General features: G+C 34.6%; 1 long non-coding RNA gene across 1 annotated transcript in view; it reads left to right on the top strand.

Moving 5' to 3' along the window:
* Positions 1 to 19,901, top strand: part of LOC126754697 (uncharacterized) — a 78,099-nt gene that overhangs the window by 22,943 nt on the left and 35,255 nt on the right. The window contains exons 5-6 of the long non-coding RNA XR_007666374.1: positions 10,103 to 10,240; positions 14,503 to 14,640. This is a non-coding gene — a long non-coding RNA (uncharacterized LOC126754697). The remainder of the gene's footprint in view (positions 1 to 10,102; positions 10,241 to 14,502; positions 14,641 to 19,901) is intronic.

Consider the following 19,901-nt stretch of genomic DNA (forward strand, 5'->3'; position numbering starts at 1 on the left):
TTTGTTCTTTACGATATTTTTTCTTCACCTTTCACGTTTTTTTTTTACGTTGGCTATACACTCTTTATGTTAAACAATTTAGTTTTATTTGTTACGATAATTTATTTTTTACGATATATTTTCTTTTTCTTCGCTTCGACGTTCCTTAACTGCACGCTGTTTTAGAGTTATCGAATGTTTAATTTACGATGTTAAAGTTTTGATCTTTTTATTTTATGCGATAAAAAATTTTCCTCACGATTTAAACGTTCTCTTTCACTTTTCCACTCCCACGATGTTTAGGGTTATCAAATGTTTATTTTACGATGTTTAAGTTTTAATGAAATTGTTTTTTTTTCTTTTTTTTTACTATATACATTCTTTTCCACGATTTTAAACGATATCTTTCACTTTTCCCCTTCCACGTGCTATCACTAACTCGTTGTTCCGAGTCACCGAATGCACGATGTTAAGGTTTTAATATTTTTGCCTTGTACGATAAACCAAAAACAGTTTTTTTTTTTTCATTTAACCCGATCTTCCTGTTCCATAGCATGTAAACTTTTCCTTCACGATTTTTTAATTTTTTTTTTCACTACATACTATATTGTGTTTTTTACTAGCTTCAAAAGCTATTTTATTTAAAATATATCAAAATTAGTTATTTATTTATTTTTTTTTATTTTAGTTTATGTTTTATTACACGGTTGTGTGTATTTTAAAAACAAAAAAAGGTATTTTATACGAATAGGTTCTTTTATTTAGGATCTTTTGCGCAGATCCTACCGACTGCGCCGGTAATATTTTTTATTAACAAAAATAGGTTTTATTAGAATAGCTTTAAATTACATTAAACAATACTTTGAGTGAATACCAACAATTATGACTTCTCGAGTCGGATGATGAAATGAGAGTGTGACGTGACAAACGCGATTTTACAAATGGTGCCGCTTAATGTGCGGGACCGCTTTCAATGGCGAAAATGCTGAATTGAAGCATGTTGGCAATGTTGCATTCGATGCTTTTGCTGGCAAAAGTCTCCAATGAAACATTAGGATATCTCACTCCTCCCATCTTAAAATAATGCAATGTCCTCATTGCAATTTTTCTTTGTTTACAAGTTAAAGTTTTTAAATAGAATTCTTACAATATTTAAAGATTTTTTTAGCATATAAAAATGATTAAGTAATAATGAATAAGTAAAAAGGAATGATAAGATTGATAAGATATAATTTTCAATTTTTAGATTTTTGTTTTGGTGACTCTTTATTAAAAAAGATTGTATATGGAACTTCATTGGTAGTAGAGTGAACAATTATATGGTTATGAGTGAAAAGTGTTTGTTCAATTTCTAAATATTTTAGCTCTTTATCACCTGAAGTGTTGATTATTCTAAGTTTTTCATTCAAAGTTTTATGTAGTCTTTCAATGTTACCTATACCAGTTTTACCGGTTGTTACTTCTACTTTTATATTTAATGAATTACACCATTGTTTAATGTTTATATTATTTAAACCTTGGTCTTGGTAGATTCTTAAAGTTTTTGGAGGACCCATACAATTAAAAATTTTTAGCAATGCTTTTTTGGATTCCAGCCAGTTCAATGCTTTAACTTTTTCTATCATAGCAAACTTAGAGTATAAATCGATACATGTTAAATAATATTCATTATTCCATTTCCAAAAATCTATAACATATTTTTCTCTTATTTTGTAAATTGGCGGTGTAATTTTGAACGGCATTTTGTTAGAAATATGATCGTTCTTACAATGATTACACAGTTCACATTCGTTTATTATTTTGGTGATTTCCTTAAGATAATTGGGGTAATAATACTGTAATTTAAAACATTTTGCAACCTTCTCTATACCTTGATGAAGTCCACTTAAATGGATTTCAAGTACTTTACTTTTAAAATTTGCAAAATCTGTAATGTTTTCTAATTCTTTAGTACACCGATAAATCTTGTTGCGACTTGTTGTTATTAGTGTCTTATAAACGTTTTGAAATTGTATAAAATCAGTATCATTAGGCATAAAAATTGTAGTATTATTTTTTAATAAATGGGTTTTAATTATATCTTTAATATAATCTGTAGTTAATTCTTTGTATGTAATTACAATTAGGTTATTAAAAAAACTTTCGTTATTGTGGTTGAGTTTTTACCATCTCTTATTAATTTAATTTGATTTTTGAATACATTTAGTGGTCGCTCTGTTATCTTAATAAAACTTTCGGAATCTTCATCGGCAGAATGAACAGTGTCTACGTTAGATTCAGATTCTTCATTTAAAAAGCATTCCGTAATTTTAATACGAGAAAGAGCGTCTGCTACACGATTTTCTTTACCTGATATGTATTTTACGTCAAAGTCATACTCATTAAGCCGAATCTTCCATCTTTGTAACTTGGAGTTTGGTTCCCTTAAGTTGTGGAGCCATTGCAATGGTCTATGATCACTATTTATTATAAATTTCCTGCCATATAAATATGGTCTAAAATATTTAGTAGCCCAAACCATGGCTAAAAGTTCTTTCTCAGTAGTTGAGTAGTGCAGCTCATGTTCATTGAGTGTGCGACTAGCAAAACAAATTGGATGTCCCTGTTGACTTAACACTGCCCCTAATGCCACATTTGACGCATCAGTCGTCAATGCAAATATTTTCTCATAATTTGGATATGCCAGAATTGGATCATTAGTAATTAAGATTTTTATAGTGTTTATAGCTTCCACGAATTTCTCATCTGAGCTATTTATTTTATTGTCTTTTTTAAGACAGTTAGTCAAAGGTTTAGTTATTTCAGAAAAGTTTTGAATAAATTTACGATAAAATCCCACCAAACCAAGAAATTGTTTTATTTCTTTTTCCGTTTTAGGAACGGGATAATTTAAAATTGCTTTAATTTTATTAGGGTTATGCTTAATACCTTCTGGCGTTATAATATGACCAAGAAATTCGGTTTCTCTTTTGAAAAACTCGCTTTTATCCATCTGAATTTTCAGATTTGCTTCGTTTAATTTACGAAAAACTCTGTCTAGAGATTCTATGTGTTCCTGCAATGACGTACTGAATACTACAATGTCGTCTAAGTAAACCATGCAATCTTTCTCTATTAAACCATCTAAAACCGTATTCATCAGTCTCTGGAAGGTGGCTGGAGCATTTTTAAGCCCAAATGGCATTCTTAAAAATTCAAAATGTCCGCTCTTAGTAGAGAAAGCTGTTTTTTTCCTATCTGCCGGATCCATTTCTATTTGATGGAAGCCTTGCGCTAAGTCTATTGTTGAAAAATACATACACCTACCTAGTTTTTCGAGAATTTCATCCATGTTTGGGATGGGATACCTATCATCGGTAGTAATACTATTGAGCTTGCGAAAATCGACAACAATCCTCCACTTCTTTTTACCTGAAGCATCTGACTTCTTTGGTACCACCCAGATTGGTGCTGAATATGTGGAATTACTATGAGAAATGATTCGATTTTCGAGCATTTCTTTTATTTGTTTGTTTACTTCTGATTTATGAATTTCAGGATATCTATACGACTTTACATATATTGGATCTTCATGAACCGTTTTAATTCTATGTTTTATTTTATGAGTAAAGGTTTGTTTGTCCCCTTCTTTATAAAATATATTTTCAAATTTATTTAAAAGTTCTTTTAATTTATTTAACTCTTCTGAATTTAAATGTTCAAGTCTAAGTTTACTATCTTTAGTGTTATGATTTTCGTTCATATTTAATTCTTGAAGGCAATTATCAAATTTTACAGAATTTGATTTATTCTTGAAAAAGTTATACCGAACACCATTCATATGTATCGTATTTTTTTCCAGATCGATTTTAGCTTTAAGTAGCTTAAGTATATCATAACCAAGTAAACCGTCGTAGTTATTCGAAAAATCATAAACGAAAAATTTCAGTTTTTTCATATGTTCATCGCTAAACAATTCTTGGGTTTCATTTAGACAAACTTTCCCTATTGCTGTTGTTAATGTTATTGGCTGAACATAAATAATCTTTTCGTTGGATATTCCAGGCTTTATTAAACTAACTGATGAACCTGTGTCGACTAAAAATTTATAATATTTTTTATTAAATTTCAATTCAATTGTGGGGGACCTTCCGAGGCTGTTAAGTGAAAATTTAGCTCATCTTGTTCCATTGGTTCAGGATAGCCAAAGCGTCTTAATCGAGATTGGTTTGACCCATGAATTTTATCTTGTTTTAAATTATTTAAGTTTCTATTAGTATAAATGTTTGCAGAATTGAAAGGTGTATGCCTAACTTGTGAGAAATGATTATTTTGTAAAGTATATTGTTGATTGCTATGTTCATTGAAAAATGGTTTATTTTTATAATAATTATTTTGATTGGACAATGGGTAATTTTTTGAAAAAGTGTTGTAATTGGAACGAACTGGAAATTGATTCGTATTGGTTGCAAAATATTCTATATTACTATTATTATTGTTATTCATATAATTAGGTAGTTTCGAATTTGCGTTAGTTCTTTGAATTGTTTTTTGTTTAGAGAATTGTTTATTATTTTCATAAACATCGTTTTCTTTTAATATTTGATTGCTGACTTAAGGTCAGTAGCAAGATTTGCGTTTATTAACGCAGTTAAATAGTTTGGCAATTCTCTTTTTAATGTTTTCAAACTTATCTTATCTAATTCATTATACAAAAATATTTTAGTTGAACAAATTTCATTTTTTAGTTTGATAACATCCTTTACTTTACAAACTTCTAAATTAATCTCTTCGCATAGTAGCTTAACATTGTTTTTAAATTTAATATTGCTTATTTCTAAGATTAGTGTTGAAACTGTCGTGTGTTCTCCGAATTCATCTATAAGTAACTGCCTCAGCGTCATCCAATCTGGTGGTTGCTCTCGCCTAACCACGTCCAATGCAGCGCCTCTGAGTATTTTTATGACACAGTGTAGATAGAATACTTTCGTCTCTTCCGATATAACAGGAGACTGTGGCATGATCGCGTCGACCCCTTGAATAAAGAGTGCTAAGTAGTTTCGATTACCATCAAATGGTTGAATGAGTTTGATGTTTTGAATCGCCATTTCTCTGGTTTCGCGCTCCATTTTGTTGTTTGCCTCTTTAATTTTAATTGATTACAAAATTTGGCTTAGTTCGTCCACTTCTTCTTCCATAAACTGTTTGCTTTGGTTTTATTCACCTTCGTTTGTAATGTTGCCTTTGGACTTTTGATTTTGTTTCACCAAGTAGGTAGTCGCACTTACGACATTCCGCATTCGATTTTGGAATAGAGTTTTTGTTGAATAATTTATCGTATATTAATTATTTTGATTTTAATTTATTCCTTTTTTGATTTATTCTTTTTTTTATGTGTTCTATTTTATTTTTATTTTTAACGTGTTGTGATATTTTTGTTCCACTGTTCGATCGTAACTTAGTTCGTTTTGTTTGTTACGATAATTTTTTCGTTTTCTTCGCTTCGACGTTTCACTTTTACGTTCTCGTTGTTAAACTATTCGTTTTGTTCTTTACGATATTTTTTTCTTCACCTTTCACGTTTTTCTTTTACGTTGGCTATACACTCTCTATGTTAAACAATTTAGTTTTATTTGTTACGATATTTTGTTCTTTACGATATTTTTCCTTCACTTTTCTCGTCTTTCTTTTACGTTGGCTATACACTCTCTATGTTAAACAATTTAGTTTTATTTGTTACAATCATTTGTTCTTTACGACATTTTTTCTTCACCTTTCACGTTTTTTTTTACGTTGGCTATACACTCTTTATGTTAAACAATTTAGTTTTATTTGTTACGATAATTTATTTTTTACGATATATTTTCTTTTTCTTCGCTTCGACGTTCCTTAACTGCACGCTGTTTTAGAGTTATCGAATGTTTAATTTACGATGTTAAAGTTTTGATCTTTTTATTTTATGCGATAAAAAATTTTCCTCACGATTTAAACGTTCTCTTTCACTTTTCCACTCCCACGATGTTTAGGGTTATCAAATGTTTATTTTACGATGTTTAAGTTTTAATGAAATTGTTTTTTTTCTTTTTTTTTACTATATACATTCTTTTCCACGATTTTAAACGATATCTTTCACTTTTCCCCTTCCACGTGCTATCACTAACTCGTTGTTCCGAGTCACCGAATGCACGATGTTAAGGTTTTAATATTTTTGCCTTGTACGATAAACCAAAAACAGTTTTTTTTCATTTAACCCGATCTTCCTGTTCCATAGCATGTAAACTTTTCCTTCACGATTTTTTAATTTTTTTTTCACTACATACTATATTGTGTTTTTTACTAGCTTCAAAAGCTATTTTATTTAAAATATATCAAAATTAGTTATTTATTTATTTTTTTTTATTTTAGTTTATGTTTTATTACACGGTTGTGTGTATTTTAAAAACAAAAAAAGGTATTTTATACGAATAGGTTCTTTTATTTAGGATCTTTTGCGCAGATCCTACCGACTGCGCCAGTAATATTTTTTATTAACAAAAATAGGTTTTATTAGAATAGCTTTAAATTACATTAAACAATACTTTGAGTGAAGACCAACAATTATGACTTCTCGAGTCGGATGATGAAATGAGAGTGTGACGTGACAAACGCGATTTTACAAATGGTGCCGCTTAATGTGCGGGACCGCTTTCAATGGCGAAAATGCTGAATTGAAGCATGTTGGCAATGTTGCATTCGATGCTTTTGCTGGCAAAAGTCTCCAATGAAACATTAGGATATGTCACTTACAAATGTCCATAAGTATGTATTTTATGCGTTTAAGGCGGCCTGCACAATCCAATATAATGTGTGAAAACAAATGTTTGCTTTATATTTTAAATGATCGATAATATTTATCTTTTCTTTCAGATGTTATTATTATTTTTATTTAATTAGCCTTTGCTTTCAGAGAAAATTCTATTTGTATTTAATATATTTTATTTTTTCAGATAATATTAATCTTTTCTTTCAGTTATTATTATGATTTTATACAATTAATGTTTCTTTTACTTTTAGATATTACAATTTATTTTTCAATGTAATTATTATTTATTTTCAGGTTTAATAACCTTTATTTTATTTCAGGTATTTGGCTTTTATAATCTTTTTTCACTCTTTTAACTTCAGCTACGATGTTTTTCTTTAATAAATATTTTTCAGATATTAATTATTTTTTTTTAAAAATGTATTTTGATTTATATAAATTATAATAAATTTTATGTAAATATGTAAAATATAAAATAAAAATTTTAAAACTTAAAAAGTTTTGTTTGAAATTTTAAGAAGTTTTAAAAGTAGGAATCAACAAATGCAACCCTGCATCAGCTGTTTAAAAAGATAAAATGCAACCCTGAATCAGCCGTCGATTGGGGACATTAGAGCAGGACAGAGATGTATGATCACATGTATACGTACGTGTGAGGGGAAAAGTGGGTAGAATCTTCACGCGACCTATGGCAATCTACCCACTTTACTACCTACTATTTCTCTGGTTTTTTACCCGCTCATGGCTTGCAGGGGCATTATATTCTTAAGCTGAACTCAAACGTATAACACATTTTCACAAATAAACACATCGCACATATGTTCATATTCTCCCCATAATCACTTCTTTGGCTGCCTTTATTAGCGGTTGCCTGTACAAACACATACATATGTATGTTTCATATAGTTATTAGGTAGTTACCCACACTGGTAATATACTGCTACCTACTTGCAGCACCCGACAGTTACATCAGTTGTATCATCATTTTCTAAGAAAGAGGGCAAAAGGGCAGAAAAGTGAACAGATGAACGCTTTAGTAGCTTAAACACTGTTTCGTTAAGCTGTACTACTCACACGACATCAACACAATCGAGTTCTGGAACTTTCTATCTTTGATGAAACCCTAAGAGACTTTTGTAATTTTCTTGCCATTTGCTAAATGCGTTTTTAAATTAATATAATAATGCTATTGACTCCATTAAGAGTAGAAGCTTCTATTAAAAAGGGTATCATTAAAACTAGATACATACGTCTATTTTGCGTGACATTGAGATTTTTTCATAAAGATATCCGGTTATAAGTTAATTGACTTATTTTAACGTGTTTTCTGAACGTGATATTTGGGAGTACATTTTATATATGTATTTATAAAAGTTGTCTTCACAGGGAGCACCCTTTTGACGCAGTTTGACTGTGATATTTAGTTGTTTTTTAACATCATGCAGTTTCCATAACTGCTAGTTTGCCCACTATTGTTATTGCAATTACCTTATTTCTATATAATCATTTATGAGTATTGGTAGACGCTGTTTACCGGTTGCCCTATTCCGCATTAAGTATATTTTATATGCAAGTATTTACTTACACATAAGTTAAGCCCCCAAACAATAAACAGTGAAGTATAGAAAATAAAAAAAAAAAACTGAAATGTGTGTTTGTACATAAGTGCTGCATTATAGTGGTAATAAAAAATTTTCAATTTACGTTTTACTTGTATTAACTTAAGTAGACATTCACTTAATCACTTAATCGAATAGGTTTCAACAATATTATTTGTATATATATGTAACCAAATTACATAACCAAGTTCTGTAATCGAATAGCAAAATGGATAAATTTTTCAACAAATATTAAATATAAAATAAAAATTTTACACAAATAAAAAAATTACACAAATGTATATTTTATCAAAAAAGTTTACGTACGCTTGCAAATATAAAAAATACAATATTTATTAGCCATTTTGTTGCATTACAAAGTTGCTGTCCCCACTCAATTTCTAGTATTATTTCCGGATGTTTTGACCCATTAAGTCCATGATCCAGCTTTTTGGCCTTATTTTGATGAAATTCGATGTTTTCGAATACGGTTTTCCAAAAAGTTCCAGATATTTCGAAAAGGATTAATGTCTAGCAATTGCGGGACCTATGGACATTTTTATTTCCATAACAACCATTCACGTACAAGATAAGTTGTGTGTTTTGGGTCGTTATCCTGTGGTAAATAGAAATGGCTGCTATTAACAGCCGATTTAAGCACACTTAAAATATAAATCTTTTTCTTAAAAATCTCATATACATATGCTTAAACATTTTTGAAATGTACACAAAAAAACAAATCCCCAAACAGTAAGGAATTTGTTGAAGAGTGCTGGTTATCATAGACGAGTCGCGCGTCGTCAGCCATACATATATAAGGTTAATAAAAAGAAAATGTCGGCGTTTGCTAAACAATATTTAAACAAACCGTATTGGTTATGGGAAAACATTGTGTTCACCGACGATTCAAAATTTAATAAATTTGGTTCGAATAGATCACGAAAAGTGTGGAGAAAGATCAATGAAGAGTCGCAAGGACAAAATGTATTGCCAATGGTAGAGCACTGTGGGGGTAATGTTATGGTTTGCGGGTGTATGGTTGCATCTAGAGTTGGACATTTGGACTTTATTAGTGAAAACATGGATAAGCATATGTATCTGAACATTTGAGGAAAAAAATTTAAATTTTAAGTGTGATTAAATCGGCTGTTAATAGCAGCAAAACCAATTTCCAACAGGATACCGACCCAAAATACATGTCTTATCTTGTACATGAATGGTTGTTATGGAAATAAAAATAACTCCATAGGTCCCGCAATCACTAGACATTAATCCTATTCAAAATATCTGGAACTTTTTGGAAAACCGTATTCGAAAACATCGAATTTCATCAAAATAAGGCCAAAAAGCTGGATCATGGACTTAGTGGATCAAAATATCCGGAAATAATACTAGAAATTGAGTGGGGAGCATACAACGATGTCTAGGGACAGTAATAGCAACAAAATGTAGGCCAAGAACCGTTAAAAGTATTGTAATTACTTTTGTTTTATGTAAACAATCATAAGTGTACGTAAACTTTTTTGATAGAAATTATGCTCATTTTAAGCTTTAACTTTAATTTTTTTTATTTGTGTAAAAAAAAAAATATTTTGATATGCTATGTTTAATGTTAAATATACATATCTTGAAATGGATAGAAAAAAAACCACAAAATTTATTAATTTTGAAACAAATAAACGTGTCGGAATTTAATGGAATTAGGTGTATGTAAACTTTATTGGTCCACTGTATATTCTATTAGCCTTAGCCCCATACAAAGCTGCTGTCGATGCAGCTTCGATGTTTGATGAACATTTACTACTCAATTGCAAATCACATGCTGAACAACAACCGCAAGTCCGGAGCTGTATCCCAATCGTCGCGGCGAAGTGGTGCAAGGGTAAGTTCCAGCCACCACACACATATTCATAGTATATAAACAAACGACATCTGTGAACATTATTTTTGCTTTATATATTTATTAACCGACTAACAAAAAACGTCAAGAAACACTAAATTTTATGAAAGAAATGGCAGAAGGAAGCTGCACCCAGGCTTTTTTAAAAATTGAAAATGGGCGTGGTGTCGCCCACTTAAGGACCAAAAACTCAGGAACTACTTTACCGATTTCAATGAAATTCGGTATGTAATATTTTCTTAACACCCTGATGACATGTACGAAATATGGGTGAAATCGGTTCACAACCACGCCTTCTTCCAATATAACGCTATTTTGAATTCCATCTGATGCCTTCTCTGTATAATATATACATATATTAGGAACCAATGATGATAGCGGAATAAAACTTTACACAAATACGGTATTTGAAAAAAATGTAAATGACGGATAATGAAATCTCGATTATCGCTTTATCATGCGAGAGTATAAAATGTTCGGTGACACCCGAACTTAGCCCTTCCTTACTTGTTCACCATAGTTTCATAAAATTCCGTTGTTGGAGAAATATGCTTTCTAATAAAACTTAACTCAGTATACTTATCGTAGCTTTACTGTCCGGAATAAAATTCTTGCAAAATATTATTTAAGTAATTAATATTTTTAATTTTTTTTATATACACCATTTTATTAAAATTGGAAAAATGAAATCACCTTGACATACATATGTATATTGAACTGCAAATGACACTGTATGGCAAAAGTAATACCAAATAATATTCCAACAATATTTTAAAAAGAAAAAACTTAGAAACTTTAAACATAATATTTACATTGCTTGGCTGCATAGACTTCAGACTTTACATATCCACACAGGAAAATGTCTGGCAGTGTGAAATCACACCATCTTGGTGGCCAATAGACCGGGCCGGTGAAATTATGTACTTAAGGGTTTTTTCGATAAATTCATTGATTAATGGGAGGTATGGGAAGTGACACGGCGTCCTTGCTGAAACTAAATATCGCCGAGATAAAGACAATCATTTATGAAGATTCCATCAGCCCACAAACCACACCAAACCGTTGTTTTTTCTGGATAAAATGACAGCTCTTGAATCTCTTCAGGTTGCTCATCGCTCTAAATTTGGCAACTTTGTTTATTTACATACCCATTGAGCCAAAAATGAGGCCCATTTGCTCGCCCATCGCTAAAAAAATTTGACTAGAAAACATTGAATCGTCTAGGAACTTTTCAAGAGCCAAAAGAGCGAAGCGATGTCGCTTGGGAAGGTCGAGCGGCTTCAGTTCTTGCAAAAGGTGTACTTTTTACGCTTTGAATTTAAAATCTCGAGAACGAATGTGCCGAGTCGTTCCATACATCAGTCCAAGTTGCTGCCAACTGCGCCGAATCGACTCCCCACTGTCTTCAAGTACACTCATCACTCTATGCTGGATGTGGTTTATTCGGTCGAATGTTACCACCTAGTTGGCAGGAAATCCACTTGTATAAAGTTGTTAAGCCAATTTGGACCTACGGAGCCCAACTAATGGGTTGCTCAAGTAAAGCTATATGTAAAAGTTGTCCGATATCGGCGGTTCCGACAAATGGGTATTAAAAATTAAATCAACGCAGCTTGTCACTCTGATCATTTATATATTTACTTTATAGAGACTCCGACGATTCCTTTTGGGTGTGGAGAGAGTGTGCGAGGGTTCTGTTAGGTGCGTTTTTCCTAGGTCGGAGGTGCAGGTACCTCAAGCACAAGAGGTGCCAGTCCCTCCATTAGACGATGGGGAGTTGGGGTACGCCTTTGGCCAGGTTAGGTCTAAACGGTCCCCAGGTTTTGATGGTTTGAACGGAGAGATGTGTAAAAGCTTATGGAAGTTCATTCCGGAATACCTGGAGGCCATTTATAATAAGTGCGTCTGGGAGGGATACTTTCCACGCGAGTGGAAAAATGCTAGGGTTGTTCCTCTTCTGAAGTCCCCTGATAAGGTCAGGAGCGATCCTCGATCTTATCGGGGCATCAGTCTCCTTCCAGTACTTGGAAAAGTGCTGGAAAGAGTCATGGTGGAACGGCTTCAGGAGCTAACGCGGGGTATGTGGTCGGATAGGCAGTTTGGGTTCAGGAAAGGACCCAGTATAGAGGATGCGTGGTTCTACGTTCAGAGTGTCGTTAGGGAGAATGTCAACAAATATGTCCTCGATCTCTTAGAGATCGTTAATTCTTTGGGTTTAGGTGTGGGGGTCGACATATCGATGGACAAAACGGTGGCAATGCTGCTGAAAGGTAGATTGTCATCGGGTCGTCCACCGACGCAAGTCAAATATCTGGGACTGACCATTAGTGAAAGGATGTGTTTTACTCCCCACTTGGCGAATGTAAAGGAGCGACTGCAGGCAACTGTAGGCAAAATACGACGGATTTTGAGGAGCGATTGGGGTCTCGGACGTCGTGCTGTCCGCACCATATATCGTGGCTTGTTTGTGGCCTGTGCCACTTATGGAGCCCCTGTATGGTGGGAGACAGCCACGACTGTCTGGGGGTCTCAAAACTCCTCTCAATCCAGCGTTGCATGATGCTTGCATGTTTGCCTGTATGTCGCACCGTCTCTACGGATGCGATGCAGGTCTTGTTAGGTGCACCTCCTCTTGACCTGATTGTCATACAGCGTGCTGTTGCATTCAAGTTAAGAAGGGGCTTGACTGTGTCATTGCTGCGGAATGACTGGATTTCTGACGATGATGTGGAGAGGGAGGGATATCTAGGGAGCAAGAGGCTCCTAGATGATAGGGTTAGGTGTAGGTGGCAAGAACGTTGGGACAATAGTCCTAACGGCCGAGTGACGTACGAGTACATTCAGGACGTGGGGTTCGTTGTGGATAACCCAGACTTCAGATTTTGTCTGAGTCTGGGTTTCCTGCTTACGGGGAAGGGGCCTCTGAATGCATTTTTGCATCAGAGGCACCTTTCGGATACGTCGGGGTGTTTTTGTGGGGCGGGGTTAGAAAATTGGTCGCATTTGATTGCGGAGTGCCCGATGTACTCGGACATTAGGGATTTGGGTGGTATGGGGATTAGCTGGACTGATGGACAATTAGATGTTAGTGGTGTGATCTCCACTAGTGGGAATACCGAACAGTTAGGGTCGGTTGCGCGTGAACTGTTTAGCGGCGAAGGCGGTTAGCTGGAAGTTAGGGTTAGTTTCTGTATGATTGGTGTGTGTAAGTGATGTGTGTATGGGGTCCAACCCCTGGCCACCAGTCCAGAGCCGTATGGAAGCTCAACTGTTAGTAGTTTCGGCTACGAGGTCTGACCGGAGACTTAATTCTGGTACCACGGGAGCAGGAGCCCTTGGAGTTCGCTCCAACCTGCTCGTGCGAACTGGCCCCTCGGGGAGTATCGTGGTGGTTGTGGTTAAAACCCAAATCGCGGGAAGAACTGACTTTGTCAGTTGAATGTGGAGTTGCATTGCAACCGGGTGCCGGACCCAAAGCACGGCAGAGGTTTTAGATGGGCCTCGAACCCTACCAAGGTGGTTAGTGTGTCCATTCCACACTGCCAATTGGTACTGAAAATGCTTTGCATTCTCAGGGCGTTGATCAACGCATTGATTTGATCCGCTGTGCTTTTGAGCGCCGAAACCACTATGCCCTAATATCTTTCCAGTGTTATATGTAAAATAAGGTTAAGTAATTTATGAGCTTAGTGAGCTTAATAAGAAAATCAAATATTTTAAAACATATGTATATGTATAGAAAATTTCTGTAAAAACCTCTTAAAACCGACATAACAAAATTAGACTATTTTATTAACAAAATTGTTTTATTTCAAAATTATACATATTCTTGTTCTTTCCTTAAATTATGCACTTTCAAATGAAATTGCTGTTTCATGTGCTGTAAAACATGGCGAAAGCAAAATTGTGGAAAACGCTTTACTGCTTGCCTTAAGCACTTTACTCACAGTTGTTTTTCATTTTGCTGAGCGCCGACTCGCATACAATTTTCAAATTATCTCGAACGCCTTAAATCATTTCGGGGCGCCAACTCAGGCTGTTTTAACACTTTTCGCCTGTTTTTTGTTGCGCGTCCTCTTTTCAGGCGCTTTCAATAGTTTTTTTTCCATTAATTCAAATTGAGTTAATTTTGTGAAATTTTTAACCGTTTCTTTTAATGCCCCATGTTTTTTGACATTTTTTGGTACACATACATACATACATACATATATGTTATATATTTAATTCATCACTTTCTCTTCCAGCTCCTACTGTGATCATGCAATCTCCCCCATATCCTGGTCTATATCCGCATGAACTGAACTGTCGTTATAAATTGCTTACGCGTCAGCCATATATAAAACTGAATTGTAGATTAAGCAGTTTGCCGTGGATGGACAGAGGTAAGTAGATGAATGGGCAGTTGAAATATTAGTTGATATCATGACTAAATAAATCGAGCGTAGTTGAGACGATATTACAAATCGCAAGGGAGTATATACGCCTCTACTTTTATAGTATTTTTGCTGCAGCTGTATTGCAAAACTGCTTTCACTAATTGAGCTTGAAACTTCGACAAGTAAAATGGGGAGATAGGGATCTTTTGAATAAAATGTTCTTAAGAAACATTTGCTTGCACCAGTTCGAAAATTCCAAGTTTGCGCGTCACTAGTGTTGCTAATATGTTTCCTCCCAAAATCATAAGCTTCTTAATGCAGTAATGCGTGTTTTCTTAGACTTATGGTTTTCATTGAGGCAATTGTTTTTTTCGAGTTGGTGCTTTTGACAGCTGTAACTTGATTTCTAGTTTGGTTTGTTATTTTATAAATAATAATAAATAAACACATTTACGCTTGCAATTTCTTACACATTTATTACCAAAATATAGGTTCGGTTCGCTCGTTACTTCATGCGCTCCGTTCAATATTTGGGCGACATAATCGCCAAGCAGAGTCAGTAATTCGAGCAGCCAAGGATCGGTCTTGCTTCAAGTTTCACTTAGTAGATAATGCACATCCTAAGAGACGCCGTACAGTGCGTACCCCTCTGTTGTGGAACACAGTATCAAAGAAGGTCAAATGAGTTCATCCGACATCTCGAGCAACAATAACAGCTGTACCTATTCACTTTATTGAAGTCTTTTAGGAAGAATCTTGCTTTGCGGGCTTACAAAATTGCACCCTTTTACAAACTGAAACCGAACGATCATCGAGTGTGCAGTAAATCCCGATCCCTATTGTTGAGATCCCATTATGTTCTCAAAGAGTCACGGTTTGGTATGCTCTTTGGGCAAGGGAAATCATTGGTTCATATTTATTCAAAAACGAAACTGGTTATAATGTTATAGTTGATGAAGAACGCTATGTAACAAAGAAAAATTAATAAAAACATGTTTTTAAACTATTAATGAAGTGCAAGATCTAACCATACTTTAAAACATATGTTATTTTGTTTCATTAATGTTATGAAACTACCTACCAAAAGGACATGAAATAATCCTAAAGTATTGCCAGACTAGTACCCACGTTGTACTAAGGCTTTAAAGAACTTTAATTTTTATTCGGTGTGTTCGGTGTTTTGGGGCGTTGGTCTTTTTATATGCCCAGCATAGCTTACTTTTGGGCATTAGGCTGTCACCAGCAGCCTATCAATGCTGCAAGCACTACTATCCTGCCACATCTAACACCAGTGAAGGCGGGCTAATGACGTTAAGAATTCGCAAATGAAATGTAACAATACCAGCTATCACGGTGTATGACCGACATTTCAGTGCATTTGTCAAAATGTGCGGCAGCCATCCTGCACTGATATACGCTAAAATAAACGCAAAGTTAACACTCGGTAATTTGCCATTTTGGCACCTTTTTGGTTGAGCAAATGCAATCGGCAGACGGCAGCACAAAAGCGGCTGCCGGCAGGGACTGCTGAAAGAAATTAGTTGCACAGACAAGGAGAGAGTTAGTGTGTATGTGTGATTTACATACATATTGGGTTTGGAAGGGCACTATACATTAACTATTTGTATAAACTTACATTTTTATGTATTAGGTTGTCAAATATCTCCCTTCCGCCTTTTTGCTCTTTATTCAATGCTTTATAAAAAGTGTTACAATGATCGGATTCAGTTCAAATATGCGCCGTTTCATTCGTTAATATGTTTCTATCTAGACGGAAACTTCAGAATACCCTTCTCGTAGAAGCCCCTCTCCTTATTTGCGAAGAACTGGGACAGCCACTTTTCACAAGCCTCTTTTGAGTTCAACTTTACACCAACAAGGGCGTTCGCCTTGGACATGAACAAGTGGTAATCACTTGGACTATATGGTGAATGCGATAAAATCTCCCATCAGAGCTCCCGTAGCTTCTGATGAGTTATCAACGAAGTGTGTGGTCTGGCGTTGCCTTGGTGGATCACTACTCCCTTCCTATTGGCCAATTCTGGACGTTTCTGGTCGATCGGCTGCTCCGAGCGGTGGAGTTGTTTGCAGTAGATGGTAAAATTGAGCGTCTGGCCATATGGGAGCAGCTCATAGTGGATGATTCCCTTCCAATCCCACCAAACACACAGCAGAACCTTCCTGGCCGTCAGTCCCGGCTTGAGGTGATTCACCGGCCTTCGACCACAGCCGTTTTCGCTTGATATTGTCGTATATAATCCATTTTTCCTCGCCAGTCACCATCCGCTTCAAAACTAGGTCGTCTTCGTTCCGTTTTAGCAGCATATCGCAGGCGTTAATTCGGTCCAGAAGGTTTTTTTTCGTAAAATCATGCGGCACCCAAACATCAGACTTTTTTGTGTATCCAGAAGATGGTTTTAAATGGTTTGGTGACTAACTCTCATCTTCTGGGCAATGTCACGAGATGCCACATGCCGGTCTAACTCGATATTTTCCATGATTTGATCGGTATTCGTCGTCACAGGTCTTCCGCCGGCTGGCTTATCCATGGTGTCGTTTTCACCTTTAACGAAGGAAAACTTTAAAATAGCGCGAATTTCGGCGTTAGTGAACTCCATGTTAACAAGTCTATAACTGTTCGACGCAATATTCAAACTAATCATGCATATGCTTTATACATAGCCGCGAAATTCAAAAAACAAAAATGCGGAAGGGAGATATTACCGTTCGTATTTGGAAAGCCAATTTGACAGCTAAAGAAAGATTTGTCGTTTAAATAGTAGGCGCCAAGGTAAGCAAATGTTGTAAATAACGGGGTTTTCAATAGGAACGCTACAAAAGTAGACCAATAGGGACAGCAAACGACGCCATATTTTTTTCTTTCTCTTTTGACATTTCTGTTCACTACAGTTTCCCATTTTCTCGTGGGAAGATGTACGATCGAACAAATTCGAAATTATTATAATTTACTACCGAAATTTGCAGTCAGTTGCTTCAAATTTTAGAGTGCTACGTCCATTATATGGTCGTCATAATCGTTTCTGAGATCAACAATTGAGCATCTAGTGGAAAAATTTTAGTCCAAAACCACAGTACAAAATGTTCCCATGCCAGTGAGACAAAGCAATTCTTGTAGTCGCACCGCTAGCGTATCAATTAAGAAGACCCTAATTAGACTCTCACATGTCGTTCTCAGGCGTTGGGCATCTCTGTGACGTCGTTGTGGCGAATTTGGCAAAAATATCTTGGCCTAAAGCCTTACAAGACCATATCAACGCAAGATCAAGCTTGATCACCAGCAACAACTTGAAAATTATCTGAATTTTCATCGAAAAATCATCTTCAAGCGAAGGTGATATGGCTCATTTTTGGCTGAATGACTTCCTCAATAAGCCAAATATGCGTTATTGGTGAGGCATCAATCCACACTTAATCCATGTGTTGGTGTGTTTTATTGACTGGCGTCGTCCTTGGGCCGTACTTCTTCTATGATAATCAAGACTGGCACGTTACTGTGAATGGGAATCGCTACCACTCAATAATAACAGAACATTTTTGGTCCGAATTGGATGATATGGACTTGGACAATATGCGGTTCCAACCGGACGGCGCAACAAGTCACACAGCGAATGTCACAATCGAGTTATTGAAAACCAAGTTTGGTGAAGTTGGTTGTTATCTCGCAAAATGGCCCAGTCAGTTGGCCGCCTCGGTCGCCCTTAGACTACAAGTATTTCCTGTGGGGCTACGTCTATGATCTAAGCCAACAAGCCAACGATGATTGATGAACTTCGTAAGAATATCGAACGCTAATTTGCAGCTGTTTCGGCCAATTTATATTTGAAAACCGTCAAAAAGTGGGTTCAGCGTCTGGACTTCTGCAAGCGTGCCCGTGATGGCCATGCCAAAGAAAAGGAGTTCCATACATATGTAATGGCATCGAATGTACTTTCACAGGAATAAAAAATTTCATTGATATTTCAAACCATTTTTGTTTTAATTAAATAAAACATTTGAAGTGCTCTTATTGAATAACCCGTTATGAAGTATTGAACTATAGTTTTTACATACTATAGTTTGTGTTAGATTCATTAAATTGAACTGAAATAAGCTTTATTTAAGAAATATCTTTCAAAACACCAACTCCAATGTTTTACGAACTTTAAAATTGCGCATAATTCTTAACAAGTATAACGATAAATATATATTTTATTTATTGTATATAGAGTTTTTTCTGGTAATTTTATATTCTTATGTTCCCTAAAACAAAAACTTTACACATGTTCTATATTTCTAAATTTAGTTGATAGTATATTAACACTCTTTTAGAAAATTTTTATTCACATGAATTTACATAAACTTTTTATTTTCGTTTTAAACTGATTTTTATATTTCTGACCTTCTGATTTTTAAATTTGACTATATACTTCTCCCCATCTTCTTCTATTTTTAACAATCTTACTAATCATTTTCTTACATTTTCCGCATTAACAAAATTAATCTCAGTTCCTTTTTTATCTCTGTATTTATTAATGTTTTCAATTTGTTTTGTTTTTTATTATTTGGTGATCATTATATATTAGTCTTAACTTTTCATAAAGTGTTATGTGAGGCCGTTTAGCATCACCTATCTTTTGCCTATTGTTACTTCAACTTTAATGTTTATTTGATCACACCATCCTCTGATAATTGTGTTATTTGAGCACTGATCGTGGTCAATTTTCATAACTTTCGGTGGTCCTATTGTATTATATATTTTTAATAATGCTCTTATTATAACATTTTTCTTTAAAACATTTTGCAACTTTTTCAATGCCTTGTTAATTTTCAATCTAGTGAATTTCTGTAACAATCGTTTTAAACTCAGAATATTCTAAAATATTTTTAAATTTATTAGTTGTTCTGCAAACCCTGTTTCTACTACAGCTAATCAAATTTTTAATGAAAAAACATAGTCGTTTGGCATGTCTTGTATAATGGTTTCATTTTTAAGAAGATAAGATTTTATTTATTCTGTTATGTATTCCGGGATCAATTTTTTGTAGGTGATCAGAGTTAAATTATTGCCAAAAAGTTTTTGTGTATGACTATTACTTTTATTTACCCTTATTAGCTTTGCTCGATTTTTAAAGAAATTTGGCGGAGTTTCAGTCATACGGATATAGCTTTTTGCGTCTTCTTGGCCTGAATGAATTGTTGCATAATACGAGGAAATTTCTTCTTGTTTGGAGCTGTATTCCTCTATTTGGATGCGATGTAATGCATCC

This window comes from Bactrocera neohumeralis, chromosome 4, assembly GCF_024586455.1.
Source record: "Bactrocera neohumeralis isolate Rockhampton chromosome 4, APGP_CSIRO_Bneo_wtdbg2-racon-allhic-juicebox.fasta_v2, whole genome shotgun sequence".
Taxonomy (NCBI): Eukaryota; Metazoa; Arthropoda; class Insecta; order Diptera; family Tephritidae; genus Bactrocera; species Bactrocera neohumeralis.